At 39.3% G+C, this 20,862-nt stretch overlaps 3 non-coding genes across 3 annotated transcripts; all 3 read left to right on the top strand.

Moving 5' to 3' along the window:
- The first annotated feature begins 18,817 nt into the window (after positions 1-18,817).
- On the top strand, positions 18,818-18,981 carry LOC135026797 (U1 spliceosomal RNA). The gene has a single exon (XR_010223374.1). It is a non-coding gene; the product is annotated as a U1 spliceosomal RNA (small nuclear RNA).
- Positions 18,982-19,953: 972 nt separating this feature from the next.
- On the top strand, positions 19,954-20,118 carry LOC135026774 (U1 spliceosomal RNA). Its single transcript, XR_010223356.1, has one exon. It is a non-coding gene; the product is annotated as a U1 spliceosomal RNA (small nuclear RNA).
- Positions 20,119-20,270: 152 nt separating this feature from the next.
- On the top strand, positions 20,271-20,433 carry LOC135026765 (U1 spliceosomal RNA). The gene has a single exon (XR_010223349.1). It is a non-coding gene; the product is annotated as a U1 spliceosomal RNA (small nuclear RNA).
- The last annotated feature ends 429 nt before the right edge of the window (positions 20,434-20,862 follow it).

Raw genomic sequence — 20,862 nt, 5'->3', positions numbered from 1 at the left:
ATATCTCTCTTTTGCAAAGAGATAGGCATTGGAAAATGCAGGGCTATAACGTGTAGATGAAGCACTAACAGGAGGCTTTAAAATTTTCATTCTAGTGTCTTTCGTTTGGGAGAAAAATGCAAAGGTACAATACAGCTTTTCCTTGCCGATATCTCTCTTTTGCAAAGAGATAGGCATTGGAAAATTCAGGGCTATAACGTGTAGATGAAGCACTAACAGGAGGCTTTAAAATTTTCATTCTAGTGTCCTTCGTTTGGGAGAAAAATGCAAAGGTACAATACAGCTTTTCCTTGCCGATATCTCTCTTTTGCAAAGAGATAGGCATTGGAAAATTCAGGGCTATAACGTGTAGATGAAGCACTAATAGGAGGCTTTAAAATTTTCAATCTAGTGTCCTTCGTTTGGGAGAAAAATGCAAAGGTACAATACAGCTTTTCCTTGCCAATATCTCTCTTTTGCAAAGAGCTAGGCATTGGAAAATTCAGGGCTATAACGTGTAGATGAAGCACTAACAGGAGGCTTTAAAATTTTCATTCTAGTGTCTTTCGTTTGGGAGAAAAATGCAAAGGTACAATACAGTTTTTCCTTGCCGATATCTCTCTTTTGCAAAGAGATAGGCATTGGAAAATTCAGGGCTATAACGTGTAGATGAAGCACTAACAGGAGGCTTTACAATTTTCATTCTAGTGTCTTTCGTTTGGGAGAAAAATGCAAAGGTACAATACAGCTTTTCCTTGCCGATATCTCTCTTTTGCAAAGAGATAGGCATTGGAAAATTCAGGACTATTACGTGTAGATGAAGCACTAAAAGGAGGCTTTAAAATTTTCATTCTAGTGTCTTTCGTTTGGGAGAAAAATGCAAAAGTACATTGCAGCTTTTCCTTGCCGATATCTCTCTTTTGCAAAGAGATAGGCATTGGAAAATTCAGGGCTATAACGTGTAGATGAAGCACTAATAGGAGGCTTTAAAATTTTCAATCTAGTGTCCTTCGTTTGGGAGAAAAATGCAAAGGTACAATACAGCTTTTCCTTGCCAATATCTCTCTTTTGCAAAGAGCTAGGCATTGGAAAATGCAGGGCTATAACGTGTAGATGAAGCACTAACAGGAGGCTTTACAATTTTCATTCTAGTGTCTTTCGTTTGGAGAAAAATGCAAAGGTACAATACAGTTTTTCCTTGCCGATATCTCTCTTTTGCAAAGAGATAGGCATTGGAAAATTCAGGGCTATAACGTGTAGATGAAGCACTAATAGGAGGCTTTAAAATTTTCAATCTAGTGTCCTTCGTTTGGGAGAAAAATGCAAAGGTACAATACAGCTTTTCCTTGCCAATATCTCTCTTTTGCAAAGAGCTAGGCATTGGAAAATTCAGGGCTATAACGTGTAGATGAAGCACTAACAGGAGGCTTTAAAATTTTAATTCTAGTGTCTTTCGTTTGGGAGAAAAATGCAAAGGTACAATACAGCATTTCCTTGCCGATATCTCTCTTTTGCAAAGAGATAGGCATTGGAAAATTCAGGACTATTACGTGTAGATGAAGCACTAAAAGGAGGCTTTAAAATTTTCATTCTAGTGTCTTTCGTTTGGGAGAAAAATGCAAAAGTACAATGCAGCTTTTCCTTGCCGATATCTCTCTTTTGCAAAGAGATAGGCATTGGAAAATTCAGGGCTATAACGTGTAGATGAAGCACTAATAGGAGGCTTTAAAATTTTCAATCTAGTGTCCTTCGTTTGGGAGAAAAATGCAAAGGTACAATACAGCTTTTCCTTGCCAATATCTCTCTTTTGCAAAGAGCTAGGCATTGGAAAATTCAGGGCTATAACGTGTAGATGAAGCACTAATAGGAGGCTTTAAAATTTTCAATCTAGTGTCCTTCGTTTGGGAGAAAAATGCAAAGGTACAATACAGCTTTTCCTTGCCAATATCTCTCTTTTGCAAAGAGCTAGGCATTGGAAAATGCAGGGCTATAACGTGTAGATGAAGCACTAACAGGAGGCTTTACAATTTTCATTCTAGTGTCTTTCGTTTGGAGAAAAATGCAAAGGTACAATACAGTTTTTCCTTGCCGATATCTCTCTTTTGCAAAGAGATAGGCATTGGAAAATTCAGGGCTATAACGTGTAGATGAAGCACTAATAGGAGGCTTTAAAATTTTCAATCTAGTGTCCTTCGTTTGGGAGAAAAATGCAAAGGTACAATACAGCTTTTCCTTGCCAATATCTCTCTTTTGCAAAGAGCTAGGCATTGGAAAATTCAGGGCTATAACGTGTAGATGAAGCACTAACAGGAGGCTTTCAAATTTTCATTCTAGTGTCTTTCGTTTGGGAGAAAAATGCAAAGGTACAATACAGTTTTTCCTTGCCGATATCTCTCTTTTGCAAAGAGATAGGCATTGGAAAATTCAGGGCTATAACGTGTAGATGAAGCACTAACAGGAGGCTTTACAATTTTCATTCTAGTGTCTTTCGTTTGGGAGAAAAATGCAAAGGTACAATACAGCTTTTCCTTGCCGATATCTCTCTTTTGCAAAGAGATAGGCATTGGAAAATGCAGGGCTATAACGTGTAGATGAAGCACTAACAGGAGGCTTTAAAATTTTCATTCTAGTGTCTTTCGTTTGGGAGAAAAATGCAAAGGTACAATACAGCATTTCCTTGCCGATATCTCTCTTTTGCAAAGAGATAGGTATTGGAAAATTCAGGACTATTACGTGTAGATGAAGCACTAAAAGGAGGCTTTAAAATTTTCATTCTAGTGTCTTTCGTTTGGGAGAAAAATGCAAAAGTACAATGCAGCTTTTCCTTGCCGATATCTCTCTTTTGCAAAGAGATAGGCATTGGAAAATTCAGGGCTATAACGTGTAGATGAAGCACTAATAGGAGGCTTTAAAATTTTCAATCTAGTGTCCTTCGTTTGGGAGAAAAATGCAAAGGTACAATACAGCTTTTCCTTGCCAATATCTCTCTTTTGCAAAGAGCTAGGCATTGGAAAATTCAGGGCTATAACGTGTAGATGAAGCACTAATAGGAGGCTTTAAAATTTTCAATCTAGTGTCCTTCGTTTGGGAGAAAAATGCAAAGGTACAATACAGCTTTTCCTTGCCAATATCTCTCTTTTGCAAAGAGCTAGGCATTGGAAAATGCAGGGCTATAACGTGTAGATGAAGCACTAACAGGAGGCTTTACAATTTTCATTCTAGTGTCTTTCGTTTGGGAGAAAAATGCAAAGGTACAATGCAGCTTTTCCTTGCCGATATCTCTCTTTTGTAAAGAGATAGGCATTGGAAAATGCAGGGCTATAACGTGTAGATGAAGCACTAACAGGAGGCTTTAAAATTTTCATTCTAGTGTCTTTCGTTTGGGAGAAAAATGCAAAGGTACAATACAGCATTTCCTTGCCGATATCTCTCTTTTGCAAAGAGATAGGCATTGGAAAATTCAGGACTATTACGTGTAGATGAAGCACTAAAAGGAGGCTTTAAAATTTTCATTCTAGTGTCTTTCGTTTGGGAGAAAAATGCAAAAGTACATTGCAGCTTTTCCTTGCCGATATCTCTCTTTTGCAAAGAGATAGGCATTGGAAAATTCAGGGCTATAACGTGTAGATGAAGCACTAATAGGAGGCTTTAAAATTTTCAATCTAGTGTCCTTCGTTTGGGAGAAAAATGCAAAGGTACAATACAGCTTTTCCTTGCCAATATCTCTCTTTTGCAAAGAGCTAATCATTGGAAAATTCAGGGCTATAACGTGTAGATGAAGCACTAATAGGAGGCTTTAAAATTTTCAATCTAGTGTCCTTCGTTTGGGAGAAAAATGCAAAGGTACAATACAGCTTTTCCTTGCCAATATCTCTCTTTTGCAAAGAGCTAGGCATTGGAAAATGCAGGGCTATAACGTGTAGATGAAGCACTAACAGGAGGCTTTACAATTTTCATTCTAGTGTCTTTCGTTTGGGAGAAAAATGCAAAGGTACAATGCAGCTTTTCCTTGCCGATATCTCTCTTTTGTAAAGAGATAGGCATTGGAAAATGCAGGGCTATAACGTGTAGATGAAGCACTAACAGGAGGCTTTAAAATTTTCATTCTAGTGTCTTTCGTTTGGGAGAAAAATGCAAAGGTACAATACAGCTTTTCCTTGCCGATATCTCTCTTTTGCAAAGAGATAGGCATTGGAAAATTCAGGGCTATAACGTGTAGATGAAGCACTAACAGGAGGCTTTAAAATTTTCATTCTAGTGTCCTTCGTTTGGGAGAAAAATGCAAAGGTACAATACAGCTTTTCCTTGCCGATATCTCTCTTTTGCAAAGAGATAGGCATTGGAAAATTCAGGGCTATAACGTGTAGATGAAGCACTAATAGGAAGCTTTAAAATTTTCAATCTAGTGTCCTTCGTTTGGGAGAAAAATGCAAAGGTACAATACAGCTTTTCCTTGCCAATATCTCTCTTTTGCAAAGAGCTAGGCATTGGAAAATTCAGGGCTATAACGTGTAGATGAAGCACTAACAGGAGGCTTTAAAATTTTCATTCTAGTGTCTTTCGTTTGGGAGAAAAATGCAAAGGTACAATACAGTTTTTCCTTGCCGATATCTCTCTTTTGCAAAGAGATAGGCATTGGAAAATTCAGGGCTATAACGTGTAGATGAAGCACTAACAGGAGGCTTTACAATTTTCATTCTAGTGTCTTTCGTTTGGGAGAAAAATGCAAAGGTACAATACAGCTTTTCCTTGCCGATATCTCTCTTTTGCAAAGAGATAGGCATTGGAAAATGCAGGGCTATAACGTGTAGATGAAGCACTAACAGGAGGCTTTAAAATTTTCATTCTAGTGTCTTTCGTTTGGGAGAAAAATGCAAAGGTACAATACAGCATTTCCTTGACGATATCTCTCTTTTGCAAAGAGATAGGCATTGGAAAATTCAGGACTATTACGTGTAGATGAAGCACTAAAAGGAGGCTTTAAAATTTTCATTCTAGTGTCTTTCGTTTGGGAGAAAAATGCAAAAGTACATTGCAGCTTTTCCTTGCCGATATCTCTCTTTTGCAAAGAGATAGGCATTGGAAAATGCAGGGCTATAACGTGTAGATGAAGCACTAATAGGAGGCTTTAAAATTTTCAATCTAGTGTCCTTCGTTTGGGAGAAAAATGCAAAGGTACAATACAGCTTTTCCTTGCCAATATCTCTCTTTTGCAAAGAGCTAGGCATTGGAAAATGCAGGGCTATAACGTGTAGATGAAGCACTAACAGGAGGCTTTACAATTTTCATTCTAGTGTCTTTCGTTTGGGAGAAAAATGCAAAGGTACAATACAGTTTTTCCTTGCCGATATCTCTCTTTTGCAAAGAGATAGGCATTGGAAAATTCAGGGCTATAACGTGTAGATGAAGCACTAACAGGAGGCTTTACAATTTTCATTCTAGTGTCTTTCGTTTGGGAGAAAAATGCAAAGGTACAATACAGCTTTTCCTTGCCGATATCTCTCTTTTGCAAAGAGATAGGCATTGGAAAATGCAGGGCTATAACGTGTAGATGAAGCACTAACAGGAGGCTTTAAAATTTTCATTCTAGTGTCTTTCGTTTGGGAGAAAAATGCAAAGGTACAATACAGCATTTCCTTGCCGATATCTCTCTTTTGCAAAGAGATAGGCATTGGAAAATTCAGGACTATTACGTGTAGATGAAGCACTAAAAGGAGGCTTTAAAATTTTCATTCTAGTGTCTTTCGTTTGGGAGAAAAATGCAAAAGTACAATGCAGCTTTTCCTTGCCGATATCTCTCTTTTGCAAAGAGCTAGACATTGGAAAATTCAGGGCTATAACGTGTAGATGAAGCACTAACAGGAGGCTTTAAAATTTTCATTCTAGTGTCTTTCGTTTGGGAGAAAAATGCAAAGGTACAATACAGTTTTTCCTTGCCGATATCTCTCTTTTGCAAAGAGATAGGCATTGGAAAATTCAGGGCTATAACGTGTAGATGAAGCACTAACAGGAGGCTTTACAATTTTCATTCTAGTGTCTTTCGTTTGGGAGAAAAATGCAAAGGTACAATACAGCTTTTCCTTGCCGATATCTCTCTTTTGCAAAGAGATAGGCATTGGAAAATGCAGGGCTATAACGTGTAGATGAAGCACTAACAGGAGGCTTTAAAATTTTCATTCTAGTGTCTTTCGTTTGGGAGAAAAATGCAAAGGTACAATACAGCTTTTCCTTGCCAATATCTCTCTTTTGCAAAGAGCTAGGCATTGGAAAATTCAGGGCTATAACGTGTAGATGAAGCACTAACAGGAGGCTTTAAAATTTTCATTCTAGTGTCTTTCGTTTGGGAGAAAAATGCAAAGGTACAATACAGTTTTTCCTTGCCGATATCTCTCTTTTGCAAAGAGATAGGCATTGGAAAATTCAGGGCTATAACGTGTAGATGAAGCACTAACAGGAGGCTTTACAATTTTCATTCTAGTGTCTTTCGTTTGGGAGAAAAATGCAAAGGTACAATACAGCTTTTCCTTGCCGATATCTCTCTTTTGCAAAGAGATAGGCATTGGAAAATTCAGGACTATTACGTGTAGATGAAGCACTAAAAGGAGGCTTTAAAATTTTCATTCTAGTGTCTTTCGTTTGGGAGAAAAATGCAAAAGTACATTGCAGCTTTTCCTTGCCGATATCTCTCTTTTGCAAAGAGATAGGCATTGGAAAATTCAGGGCTATAACGTGTAGATGAAGCACTAATAGGAGGCTTTAAAATTTTCAATCTAGTGTCCTTCGTTTGGGAGAAAAATGCAAAGGTACAATACAGCTTTTCCTTGCCAATATCTCTCTTTTGCAAAGAGCTAGGCATTGGAAAATGCAGGGCTATAACGTGTAGATGAAGCACTAACAGGAGGCTTTACAATTTTCATTCTAGTGTCTTTCGTTTGGAGAAAAATGCAAAGGTACAATACAGTTTTTCCTTGCCGATATCTCTCTTTTGCAAAGAGATAGGCATTGGAAAATTCAGGGCTATAACGTGTAGATGAAGCACTAATAGGAGGCTTTAAAATTTTCAATCTAGTGTCCTTCGTTTGGGAGAAAAATGCAAAGGTACAATACAGCTTTTCCTTGCCAATATCTCTCTTTTGCAAAGAGCTAGGCATTGGAAAATTCAGGGCTATAACGTGTAGATGAAGCACTAACAGGAGGCTTTAAAATTTTCATTCTAGTGTCTTTCGTTTGGGAGAAAAATGCAAAGGTACAATACAGCATTTCCTTGCCGATATCTCTCTTTTGCAAAGAGATAGGCATTGGAAAATTCAGGACTATTACGTGTAGATGAAGCACTAAAAGGAGGCTTTAAAATTTTCATTCTAGTGTCTTTCGTTTGGGAGAAAAATGCAAAAGTACAATGCAGCTTTTCCTTGCCGATATCTCTCTTTTGCAAAGAGATAGGCATTGGAAAATTCAGGGCTATAACGTGTAGATGAAGCACTAATAGGAGGCTTTAAAATTTTCAATCTAGTGTCCTTCGTTTGGGAGAAAAATGCAAAGGTACAATACAGCTTTTCCTTGCCAATATCTCTCTTTTGCAAAGAGCTAGGCATTGGAAAATTCAGGGCTATAACGTGTAGATGAAGCACTAATAGGAGGCTTTAAAATTTTCAATCTAGTGTCCTTCGTTTGGGAGAAAAATGCAAAGGTACAATACAGCTTTTCCTTGCCAATATCTCTCTTTTGCAAAGAGCTAGGCATTGGAAAATGCAGGGCTATAACGTGTAGATGAAGCACTAACAGGAGGCTTTACAATTTTCATTCTAGTGTCTTTCGTTTGGAGAAAAATGCAAAGGTACAATACAGTTTTTCCTTGCCGATATCTCTCTTTTGCAAAGAGATAGGCATTGGAAAATTCAGGGCTATAACGTGTAGATGAAGCACTAATAGGAGGCTTTAAAATTTTCAATCTAGTGTCCTTCGTTTGGGAGAAAAATGCAAAGGTACAATACAGCTTTTCCTTGCCAATATCTCTCTTTTGCAAAGAGCTAGGCATTGGAAAATTCAGGGCTGTAACGTGTAGATGAAGCACTAACAGGAGGCTTTCAAATTTTCATTCTAGTGTCTTTCGTTTGGGAGAAAAATGCAAAGGTACAATACAGTTTTTCCTTGCCGATATCTCTCTTTTGCAAAGAGATAGGCATTGGAAAATTCAGGGCTATAACGTGTAGATGAAGCACTAACAGGAGGCTTTACAATTTTCATTCTAGTGTCTTTCGTTTGGGAGAAAAATGCAAAGGTACAATACAGCTTTTCCTTGCCGATATCTCTCTTTTGCAAAGAGATAGGCATTGGAAAATGCAGGGCTATAACGTGTAGATGAAGCACTAACAGGAGGCTTTAAAATTTTCATTCTAGTGTCTTTCGTTTGGGAGAAAAATGCAAAGGTACAATACAGCATTTCCTTGCCGATATCTCTCTTTTGCAAAGAGATAGGTATTGGAAAATTCAGGACTATTACGTGTAGATGAAGCACTAAAAGGAGGCTTTAAAATTTTCATTCTAGTGTCTTTCGTTTGGGAGAAAAATGCAAAAGTACAATGCAGCTTTTCCTTGCCGATATCTCTCTTTTGCAAAGAGATAGGCTTTGGAAAATTCAGGGCTATAACGTGTAGATGAAGCACTAATAGGAGGCTTTAAAATTTTCAATCTAGTGTCCTTCGTTTGGGAGAAAAATGCAAAGGTACAATACAGCTTTTCCTTGCCAATATCTCTCTTTTGCAAAGAGCTAGGCATTGGAAAATTCAGGGCTATAACGTGTAGATGAAGCACTAATAGGAGGCTTTAAAATTTTCAATCTAGTGTCCTTCGTTTGGGAGAAAAATGCAAAGGTACAATACAGCTTTTCCTTGCCAATATCTCTCTTTTGCAAAGAGCTAGGCATTGGAAAATGCAGGGCTATAACGTGTAGATGAAGCACTAACAGGAGGCTTTACAATTTTCATTCTAGTGTCTTTCGTTTGGGAGAAAAATGCAAAGGTACAATGCAGCTTTTCCTTGCCGATATCTCTCTTTTGTAAAGAGATAGGCATTGGAAAATGCAGGGCTATAACGTGTAGATGAAGCACTAACAGGAGGCTTTAAAATTTTCATTCTAGTGTCTTTCGTTTGGGAGAAAAATGCAAAGGTACAATACAGCATTTCCTTGCCGATATCTCTCTTTTGCAAAGAGATAGGCATTGGAAAATTCAGGACTATTACGTGTAGATGAAGCACTAAAAGGAGGCTTTAAAATTTTCATTCTAGTGTCTTTCGTTTGGGAGAAAAATGCAAAAGTACATTGCAGCTTTTCCTTGCCGATATCTCTCTTTTGCAAAGAGATAGGCATTGGAAAATTCAGGGCTATAACGTGTAGATGAAGCACTAATAGGAGGCTTTAAAATTTTCAATCTAGTGTCCTTCGTTTGGGAGAAAAATGCAAAGGTACAATACAGCTTTTCCTTGCCAATATCTCTCTTTTGCAAAGAGCTAATCATTGGAAAATTCAGGGCTATAACGTGTAGATGAAGCACTAATAGGAGGCTTTAAAATTTTCAATCTAGTGTCCTTCGTTTGGGAGAAAAATGCAAAGGTACAATACAGCTTTTCCTTGCCAATATCTCTCTTTTGCAAAGAGCTAGGCATTGGAAAATGCAGGGCTATAACGTGTAGATGAAGCACTAACAGGAGGCTTTACAATTTTCATTCTAGTGTCTTTCGTTTGGGAGAAAAATGCAAAGGTACAATGCAGCTTTTCCTTGCCGATATCTCTCTTTTGTAAAGAGATAGGCATTGGAAAATGCAGGGCTATAACGTGTAGATGAAGCACTAACAGGAGGCTTTAAAATTTTCATTCTAGTGTCTTTCGTTTGGGAGAAAAATGCAAAGGTACAATACAGCTTTTCCTTGCCGATATCTCTCTTTTGCAAAGAGATAGGCATTGGAAAATTCAGGGCTATAACGTGTAGATGAAGCACTAACAGGAGGCTTTAAAATTTTCATTCTAGTGTCCTTCGTTTGGGAGAAAAATGCAAAGGTACAATACAGCTTTTCCTTGCCGATATCTCTCTTTTGCAAAGAGATAGGCATTGGAAAATTCAGGGCTATAACGTGTAGATGAAGCACTAATAGGAAGCTTTAAAATTTTCAATCTAGTGTCCTTCGTTTGGGAGAAAAATGCAAAGGTACAATACAGCTTTTCCTTGCCAATATCTCTCTTTTGCAAAGAGCTAGGCATTGGAAAATTCAGGGCTATAACGTGTAGATGAAGCACTAACAGGAGGCTTTAAAATTTTCATTCTAGTGTCTTTCGTTTGGGAGAAAAATGCAAAGGTACAATACAGTTTTTCCTTGCCGATATCTCTCTTTTGCAAAGAGATAGGCATTGGAAAATTCAGGGCTATAACGTGTAGATGAAGCACTAACAGGAGGCTTTACAATTTTCATTCTAGTGTCTTTCGTTTGGGAGAAAAATGCAAAGGTACAATACAGCTTTTCCTTGCCGATATCTCTCTTTTGCAAAGAGATAGGCATTGGAAAATGCAGGGCTATAACGTGTAGATGAAGCACTAACAGGAGGCTTTAAAATTTTCATTCTAGTGTCTTTCGTTTGGGAGAAAAATGCAAAGGTACAATACAGCATTTCCTTGACGATATCTCTCTTTTGCAAAGAGATAGGCATTGGAAAATTCAGGACTATTACGTGTAGATGAAGCACTAAAAGGAGGCTTTAAAATTTTCATTCTAGTGTCTTTCGTTTGGGAGAAAAATGCAAAAGTACATTGCAGCTTTTCCTTGCCGATATCTCTCTTTTGCAAAGAGATAGGCATTGGAAAATGCAGGGCTATAACGTGTAGATGAAGCACTAATAGGAGGCTTTAAAATTTTCAATCTAGTGTCCTTCGTTTGGGAGAAAAATGCAAAGGTACAATACAGCTTTTCCTTGCCAATATCTCTCTTTTGCAAAGAGCTAGGCATTGGAAAATGCAGGGCTATAACGTGTAGATGAAGCACTAACAGGAGGCTTTACAATTTTCATTCTAGTGTCTTTCGTTTGGGAGAAAAATGCAAAGGTACAATACAGTTTTTCCTTGCCGATATCTCTCTTTTGCAAAGAGATAGGCATTGGAAAATTCAGGGCTATAACGTGTAGATGAAGCACTAACAGGAGGCTTTACAATTTTCATTCTAGTGTCTTTCGTTTGGGAGAAAAATGCAAAGGTACAATACAGCTTTTCCTTGCCGATATCTCTCTTTTGCAAAGAGATAGGCATTGGAAAATGCAGGGCTATAACGTGTAGATGAAGCACTAACAGGAGGCTTTAAAATTTTCATTCTAGTGTCTTTCGTTTGGGAGAAAAATGCAAAGGTACAATACAGCATTTCCTTGCCGATATCTCTCTTTTGCAAAGAGATAGGCATTGGAAAATTCAGGACTATTACGTGTAGATGAAGCACTAAAAGGAGGCTTTAAAATTTTCATTCTAGTGTCTTTCGTTTGGGAGAAAAATGCAAAAGTACAATGCAGCTTTTCCTTGCCGATATCTCTCTTTTGCAAAGAGCTAGACATTGGAAAATTCAGGGCTATAACGTGTAGATGAAGCACTAACAGGAGGCTTTAAAATTTTCATTCTAGTGTCTTTCGTTTGGGAGAAAAATGCAAAGGTACAATACAGTTTTTCCTTGCCGATATCTCTCTTTTGCAAAGAGATAGGCATTGGAAAATTCAGGGCTATAACGTGTAGATGAAGCACTAACAGGAGGCTTTACAATTTTCATTCTAGTGTCTTTCGTTTGGGAGAAAAATGCAAAGGTACAATACAGCTTTTCCTTGCCGATATCTCTCTTTTGCAAAGAGATAGGCATTGGAAAATGCAGGGCTATAACGTGTAGATGAAGCACTAACAGGAGGCTTTAAAATTTTCATTCTAGTGTCTTTCGTTTGGGAGAAAAATGCAAAGGTACAATACAGCATTTCCTTGCCGATATCTCTCTTTTGCAAAGAGATAGGTATTGGAAAATTCAGGACTATTACGTGTAGATGAAGCACTAAAAGGAGGCTTTAAAATTTTCATTCTAGTGTCTTTCGTTTGGGAGAAAAATGCAAAAGTACAATGCAGCTTTTCCTTGCCGATATCTCTCTTTTGCAAAGAGATAGGCATTGGAAAATTCAGGGCTATAACGTGTAGATGAAGCACTAATAGGAGGCTTTAAAATTTTCAATCTAGTGTCCTTCGTTTGGGAGAAAAATGCAAAGGTACAATACAGCTTTTCCTTGCCAATATCTCTCTTTTGCAAAGAGCTAGGCATTGGAAAATTCAGGGCTATAACGTGTAGATGAAGCACTAATAGGAGGCTTTAAAATTTTCAATCTAGTGTCCTTCGTTTGGGAGAAAAATGCAAAGGTACAATACAGCTTTTCCTTGCCAATATCTCTCTTTTGCAAAGAGCTAGGCATTGGAAAATGCAGGGCTATAACGTGTAGATGAAGCACTAACAGGAGGCTTTACAATTTTCATTCTAGTGTCTTTCGTTTGGGAGAAAAATGCAAAGGTACAATGCAGCTTTTCCTTGCCGATATCTCTCTTTTGTAAAGAGATAGGCATTGGAAAATGCAGGGCTATAACGTGTAGATGAAGCACTAACAGGAGGCTTTAAAATTTTCATTCTAGTGTCTTTCGTTTGGGAGAAAAATGCAAAGGTACAATACAGCTTTTCCTTGCCGATATCTCTCTTTTGCAAAGAGATAGGCATTGGAAAATTCAGGGCTATAACGTGTAGATGAAGCACTAACAGGAGGCTTTAAAATTTTCATTCTAGTGTCCTTCGTTTGGGAGAAAAATGCAAAGGTACAATACAGCTTTTCCTTGCCGATATCTCTCTTTTGCAAAGAGATAGGCATTGGAAAATTCAGGGCTATAACGTGTAGATGAAGCACTAATAGGAAGCTTTAAAATTTTCAATCTAGTGTCCTTCGTTTGGGAGAAAAATGCAAAGGTACAATACAGCTTTTCCTTGCCAATATCTCTCTTTTGCAAAGAGCTAGGCATTGGAAAATTCAGGGCTATAACGTGTAGATGAAGCACTAACAGGAGGCTTTAAAATTTTCATTCTAGTGTCTTTCGTTTGGGAGAAAAATGCAAAGGTACAATACAGTTTTTCCTTGCCGATATCTCTCTTTTGCAAAGAGATAGGCATTGGAAAATTCAGGGCTATAACGTGTAGATGAAGCACTAACAGGAGGCTTTACAATTTTCATTCTAGTGTCTTTCGTTTGGGAGAAAAATGCAAAGGTACAATACAGCTTTTCCTTGCCGATATCTCTCTTTTGCAAAGAGATAGGCATTGGAAAATGCAGGGCTATAACGTGTAGATGAAGCACTAACAGGAGGCTTTAAAATTTTCATTCTAGTGTCTTTCGTTTGGGAGAAAAATGCAAAGGTACAATACAGCATTTCCTTGACGATATCTCTCTTTTGCAAAGAGATAGGCATTGGAAAATTCAGGACTATTACGTGTAGATGAAGCACTAAAAGGAGGCTTTAAAATTTTCATTCTAGTGTCTTTCGTTTGGGAGAAAAATGCAAAAGTACATTGCAGCTTTTCCTTGCCGATATCTCTCTTTTGCAAAGAGATAGGCATTGGAAAATGCAGGGCTATAACGTGTAGATGAAGCACTAATAGGAGGCTTTAAAATTTTCAATCTAGTGTCCTTCGTTTGGGAGAAAAATGCAAAGGTACAATACAGCTTTTCCTTGCCAATATCTCTCTTTTGCAAAGAGCTAGGCATTGGAAAATGCAGGGCTATAACGTGTAGATGAAGCACTAACAGGAGGCTTTACAATTTTCATTCTAGTGTCTTTCGTTTGGGAGAAAAATGCAAAGGTACAATACAGTTTTTCCTTGCCGATATCTCTCTTTTGCAAAGAGATAGGCATTGGAAAATTCAGGGCTATAACGTGTAGATGAAGCACTAACAGGAGGCTTTACAATTTTCATTCTAGTGTCTTTCGTTTGGGAGAAAAATGCAAAGGTACAATACAGCTTTTCCTTGCCGATATCTCTCTTTTGCAAAGAGATAGGCATTGGAAAATGCAGGGCTATAACGTGTAGATGAAGCACTAACAGGAGGCTTTAAAATTTTCATTCTAGTGTCTTTCGTTTGGGAGAAAAATGCAAAGGTACAATACAGCATTTCCTTGCCGATATCTCTCTTTTGCAAAGAGATAGGCATTGGAAAATTCAGGACTATTACGTGTAGATGAAGCACTAAAAGGAGGCTTTAAAATTTTCATTCTAGTGTCTTTCGTTTGGGAGAAAAATGCAAAAGTACAATGCAGCTTTTCCTTGCCGATATCTCTCTTTTGCAAAGAGCTAGGCATTGGAAAATTCAGGGCTATAACGTGTAGATGAAGCACTAACAGGAGGCTTTAAAATTTTCATTCTAGTGTCTTTCGTTTGGGAGAAAAATGCAAAGGTACAATACAGTTTTTCCTTGCCGATATCTCTCTTTTGCAAAGAGATAGGCATTGGAAAATGCAGGGCTATAACGTGTAGATGAAGCACTAACAGGAGGCTTTACAATTTTCATTCTAGTGTCTTTCGTTTGGGAGAAAAATGCAAAGGTACAATACAGCTTTTCCTTGCCGATATCTCTCTTTTGCAAAGAGATAGGCATTGGAAAATTCAGGACTATTACGTGTAGATGAAGCACTAAAAGGAGGCTTTAAAATTTTCATTCTAGTGTCTTTCGTTTGGGAGAAAAATGCAAAAGTACAATGCAGCTTTTCCTTGCCGATATCTCTCTTTTGCAAAGAGCTAGGCATTGGAAAATTCAGGGCTATAACGTGTAGATGAAGCACTAACAGGAGGCTTTAAAATTTTCATTCTAGTGTCTTTCGTTTGGGAGAAAAATGCAAAGGTACAATACAGTTTTTCCTTGCCGATATCTCTCTTTTGCAAAGAGATAGGCATTGGAAAATGCAGGGCTATAACGTGTAGATGAAGCACTAACAGGAGGCTTTACAATTTTCATTCTAGTGTCTTTCGTTTGGGAGAAAAATGCAAAGGTACAATACAGCTTTTCCTTGCCGATATCTCTCTTTTGCAAAGAGATAGGCATTGGAAAATGCAGGGCTATAACGTGTAGATGAAGCACTAAAAGGAGGCTTTAAAATTTTCATTCTAGTGTCTTTCGTTTGGGAGAAAAATGCAAAAGTACAATGCAGCTTTTCCTTGCCGATATCTCTCTTTTGCAAAGAGATAGGCATTGGAAAATTCAGGGCTATAACGTGTAGATGAAGCACTAATAGGAGGCTTTAAAATTTTCAATCTAGTGTCCTTCGTTTGGGAGAAAAATGCAAAGGTACAATACAGCTTTTCCTTGCCAATATCTCTCTTTTGCAAAGAGCTAGGCATTGGAAAATGCAGGGCTATAACGTGTAGATGAAGCACTAACAGGAGGCTTTACAATTTTCATTCTAGTGTCTTTCGTTTGGGAGAAAAATGCAAAGGTACAATACAGTTTTTCCTTGCCGATATCTCTCTTTTGCAAAGAGATAGGCATTGGAAAATTCAGGGCTATAACGTGTAGATGAAGCACTAACAGGAGGCTTTACAATTTTCATTCTAGTGTCTTTCGTTTGGGAGAAAAATGCAAAGGTACAATACAGCTTTTCCTTGCCGATATCTCTCTTTTGCAAAGAGATAGGCATTGGAAAATGCAGGGCTATAACGTGTAGATGAAGCACTAATAGGAGGCTTTAAAATTTTCATTCTAGTGTCTTTCGTTTGGGAGAAAAATGCAAAGGTACAATACAGCATTTCCTTGCCGATATCTCTCTTTTGCAAAGAGATAGGCATTGGAAAATTCAGGACTATTACGTGTAGATGAAGCACTAAAAGGAGGCTTTAAAATTTTCATTCTAGTGTCTTTCGTTTGGGAGAAAAATGCAAAAGTACAATGCAGCTTTTCCTTGCCGATATCTCTCTTTTGCAAAGAGATAGGCATTGGAAAATTCAGGGCTATAACGTGTAGATGAAGCACTAATAGGAGGCTTTAAAATTTTCAATCTAGTGTCCTTCGTTTGGGAGAAAAATGCAAAGGTACAATACAGCTTTTCCTTGCCAATATCTCTCTTTTGCAAAGAGCTAGGCATTGGAAAATGCAGGGCTATAACGTGTAGATGAAGCACTAACAGGAGGCTTTACAATTTTCATTCTAGTGTCTTTCGTTTGGGAGAAAAATGCAAAGGTACAATGCAGCATTTCCTTGCCGATATCTCTCTTTTGCAAAGAGATAGGCATTGGAAAATGCAGGGCTATAACGTGTAGATGAAGCACTAACAGGAGGCTTTAAAATTTTCATTCTAGTGTCTTTCGTTTGGGAGAAAAATGCAAAGGTACAATACAGCATTTCCTTGCCGATATCTCTCTTTTGCACAGAGATAGGCATTGGAAAATTCAGGGCTATAACGTGTAGATGAAGCACTAACAGGAGGCTTTAAAATTTTCATTCTAGTGTCTTTCGTTTGGGAGAAAAATGCAAAGGTACAATACAGCTTTTCCTTGCCGATATCTCTCTTTTGCAAAGAGATAGGCATTGGAAAATTCAGGGCTATAACGTGTAGATGAAGCACTAACAGGAGGCTTTAAAATTTTCATTCTAGTGTCCTTCGTTTGGGAGAAAAATGCAAAGGTACAATACAGCTTTTCCTTGCCGATATCTCTCTTTTGCAAAGAGCTAGGCATTGGAAAATTCAGGGCTATAACGTGTAGATGAAGCACTAACAGGAGGCTTTAAAATTTTCATTCTAGTGTCTTTCGTTTGGGAGAAAAATGCAAAGGTACAATACAGTTTTTCCTTGCCGATATCTCTCTTTTGCAAAGAGATAGGCATTGGAAAATTCAGGGCTATAACGTGTAGATGAAGCACTAACAGGAGGCTTTACAATTTTCATTCTAGTGTCTTTCGTTTGGGAGAAAAATGCAAAGGTACAATACAGCTTTTCCTTGCCGATATCTCTCTTTTGCAAAGAGATAGGCATTGGAAAATGCAGGGCTATAACGTGTAGATGAAGCACTAAAAGGAGGCTTTAAAATTTTCATTCTAGTGTCTTTCGTTTGGGAGAAAAATGCAAAAGTACAATGCAGCTTTTCCTTGCCGATATCTCTCTTTTGCAAAGAGATAGGCATTGGAAAATTCAGGGCTATAACGTGTAGATGAAGCACTAATAGGAGGCTTTAAAATTTTCAATCTAGTGTCCTTCGTTTGGGAGAAAAATGCAAAGGTACAATACAGCTTTTCCTTGCCAATATCTCTCTTTTGCAAAGAGCTAGGCATTGGAAAATTCAGGGCTATAACGTGTAGATGAAGCACTAACAGGAGGCTTTAAAATTTTCATTCTAGTGTCTTTCGTTTGGGAGAAAAATGCAAAGGTACAATACAGTTTTTCCTTGCCGATATCTCTCTTTTGCAAAGAGATAGGCATTGGAAAATTCAGGGCTATAACGTGTAGATGAAGCACTAACAGGAGGCTTTACAATTTTCATTCTAGTGTCTTTCGTTTGGGAGAAAAATGCAAAGGTACAATACAGCTTTTCCTTGCCGATATCTCTCTTTTGCAAAGAGATAGGCATAGGAAAATGCAGGGCTATAACGTGTAGATGAAGCACTAACAGGAGGCTTTAAAATTTTCATTCTAGTGTCTTTCGTTTGGGAGAAAAATGCAAAGGTACAATACAGCATTTCCTTGCCGATATCTCTCTTTTGCAAAGAGATAGGCATTGGAAAATTCAGGACTATTACGTGTAGATGAAGCACTAAAAGGAGGCTTTAAAATTTTCATTCTAGTGTCTTTCGTTTGGGAGAAAAATGCAAAAGTACAATGCAGCTTTTCCTTGCCGATATCTCTCTTTTGCAAAGAGATAGGCATTGGAAAATTCAGGGCTATAACGTGTAGATGAAGCACTAATAGGAGGCTTTAAAATTTTCAACCTAGTGTCCTTCGTTTGGGAGAAAAATGCAAAGGTACAATACAGCTTTTCCTTGCCAATATCTCTCTTTTGCAAAGAGCTAGGCATTGGAAAATGCAGGGCTATAACGTGTAGATGAAGCACTAACAGGAGGCTTTACAATTTTCATTCTAGTGTCTTTCGTTTGGGAGAAAAATGCAAAGGTACAATGCAGCTTTTCCTTGCCGATATCTCTCTTTTGCAAAGAGATAGGCATTGGAAAATGCAGGGCTATAACGTGTAGATGAAGCACTAACAGGAGGCTTTAAAATTTTCATTCTAGTGTCTTTCGTTTGGGAGAAAAATGCAAAGGTACAATACAGCATTTCCTTGCCGATATCTCTCTTTTGCACAGAGATAGGCATTGGAAAATTCAGGGCTATAACGTGTAGATGAAGCACTAACAGGAGGCTTTAAAATTTTCATTCTAGTGTCTTTCGTTTGGGAGAAAAATGCAAAGGTACAATACAGCTATTCCTTGCCGATATCTCTCTTTTGCAAAGAGATAGGCATTGGAAAATTCAGGGCTATAACGTGTAGATGAAGCACTAACAGGAGGCTTTAAAATTCATCTGCTGCAGGCCTTCCCCCAGGAATGCTTGCACTAGTTGTTGCATTTGGTTTGTTGTTTGGGGGTGCTTCAGTATTAGGCAGCCTTCTGCCCTCCCATGTTCATCTGAAAATATGTGTTCTCCCTGCAGTTGTTGTCCCCAGATGAGAGTTCCCTTGTGCTGCCTCAGTTGAATCTCCTTTACTTGACAGAGATGTGCCTGAGCAGCGGCCCTCCCCAGCCCTATCCCAAATCATACTTATTTTGCATAGGAGATACCATGGTCATGAAGATTGTTCTCCCAGGGTGAGGTTCATTCATTGTATTCTGGGTATGCTGACCCCTGTGATTTCCCCAAATGTGGGAAACTCGACTGCATTATTTGTGGTAGTGGGGGACTGTGTTTGTGCTTTCCTCTGGTCAGCTCTGGTAAAAGTCAGATTTATTTGTCTCAGATCTTCCTCTAGCCTTGTTCTTCTTTCGAGAGTTCCCTTGTGCTGCCTCAGTTGGATCTCTTTCACTTGACAGGGGGGTGCCCGAGCAGCGACCCTCCCCAGCTCTAGCCCAACTCCTACTTACCTGCCAGGTGAGATACTATGATCATAAAGGTGCTTCTCCCAGGGCAAGGCTCACCCATTGCACTCTGATTTCCCCAAATGTGGGAAGCTTGACTGCATAATTTGTGTTTCCCCTGGTCGGCTCTCGTATAATTCAGATCTCTTTGTCTCAGGTCTCTCTCTAGCCTAGTTTGCTGTCTGTTTCCACTTCTTTTTTCATGAGCCCCTCCCTTTTATACCCTTGTGCACTATCCTGACTTCTCCTCCTGTCTGCTTACTTTGTGCCTTCCAATGCACAATGCAAACTACAGGTAGTGCTGCAGGGCCCACACCCTTTTACTTGCCGTACAGAGCAGCTCTGGAGCTGTTACAGTGCCCAGCTGCTGCAAGAAATCAGCTTGAATGCTTCAGGGGCTGGGGCATAGCCAACATGAGCTCCACACCGAAGGAGGGTGGAGGTGTTTAATGCGAACTAGGGGTCATCCAAGCGCCGCAAAAGGCCGCCATGCCCTGCACGCCCCTTTTCTCTTTTCATATGCAGACGAGGGTTGAAGCCAACTTTGACCCACTGCTTGGATGACATCACCGTATGCAAATCCATCTGCTGCAGGCCTTCCCCCAGGAATGCTTGCACTAGTTGTTGCATTTGGTTTGTTGTTTGGGGGTGCTTCAGTATTAGGCAGCCTTCTGCCCTCCCATGTTCATCTGAAAATATGTGTTCTCCCTGCAGTTGTTGTCCCCAGATGAGAGTTCCCTTGTGCTGCCTCAGTTGAATCTCCTTTACTTGACAGAGATGTGCCTGAGCAGCGGCCCTCCTCAGCCCTATCCTAAATCATACTTATTTTGCATAGGAGATACCATGGTCATGAAGATTGTTCTCCCAGGGTGAGGTTCATTCATTGCATTCTGGGTATGCTGACCCCTGTGATTTTCCCAAATTTGGGGAAACTCGACTGCATTATTTGTGGTAGTGGGGGACTGTGTTTGTGCTTTCCTCTGGTCAGCTCTGGTAAAAGTCAGATTTCTTTGTCTCAGATCTTCCTCTAGCCTTGTTCTTCTTTCGAGAGTTTCCTTGTGCTGCCTCAGTTGGATCTCCTTCACTTGACAGGGGGGTGCCCGAGCAGCGACCCTCCCAAGCTCTAGCCCAACTCCTACTTACCTGCCAGGTGAGATACTATAATCAGGAAGGTGCATCTCCCAGGGCAAGGCTCACCCATTGCACTCTGGGTGTGCTGCTCCTGCGATTTCCCCAAATGTGGGAAACTTGACTGCATAATTTGTGTTTCCCCTGGTCGGCTCTCGTATAATTCAGATCTCTTTGTCTCAGGTCTCTCTCCAGCCTAGTTTGCTGTCTGTTTCAACTTCTCTTTTCTTGAGCCGCTCCCTTCTATGCCCTTGCGCACTATCCTGACTTCTCCCGTCTGCTTACTTTGTGCCTTCCAATGCACAATGCAAACTACAGGTAGTGCTGCAGGGCCCACACCCTTTTACTTGCCGTTCAGAGCAGCTCTGGAGCTGTTACAGTGCCCAGCTGCTGCAATAAATCAGCTTGAATGCTTCAGGGGATGGGGCATGGCAAACATGAGCCCCACACCAAAGGAGGGTGGGGGTGTTTAATGCGAACTAGGGGTCATCCAAGCACCGCAAAAGGCCGCCATGCCCTGCACGCCCCTTTTCTCTTTTCATATGCAGATGAGGGTTGAAGCCAACTTTGACCCACTGCTTGGATGACATCACCGTATG

Source organism: Pseudophryne corroboree, unplaced genomic scaffold (genome assembly GCF_028390025.1).
Source record: "Pseudophryne corroboree isolate aPseCor3 unplaced genomic scaffold, aPseCor3.hap2 scaffold_449, whole genome shotgun sequence".
Classification (NCBI taxonomy): Eukaryota; Metazoa; Chordata; class Amphibia; order Anura; family Myobatrachidae; genus Pseudophryne; species Pseudophryne corroboree.
The sequence above is the reverse complement of the archived record's forward strand: the minus strand, read 5'-3'. Positions and strand labels throughout refer to the sequence as shown.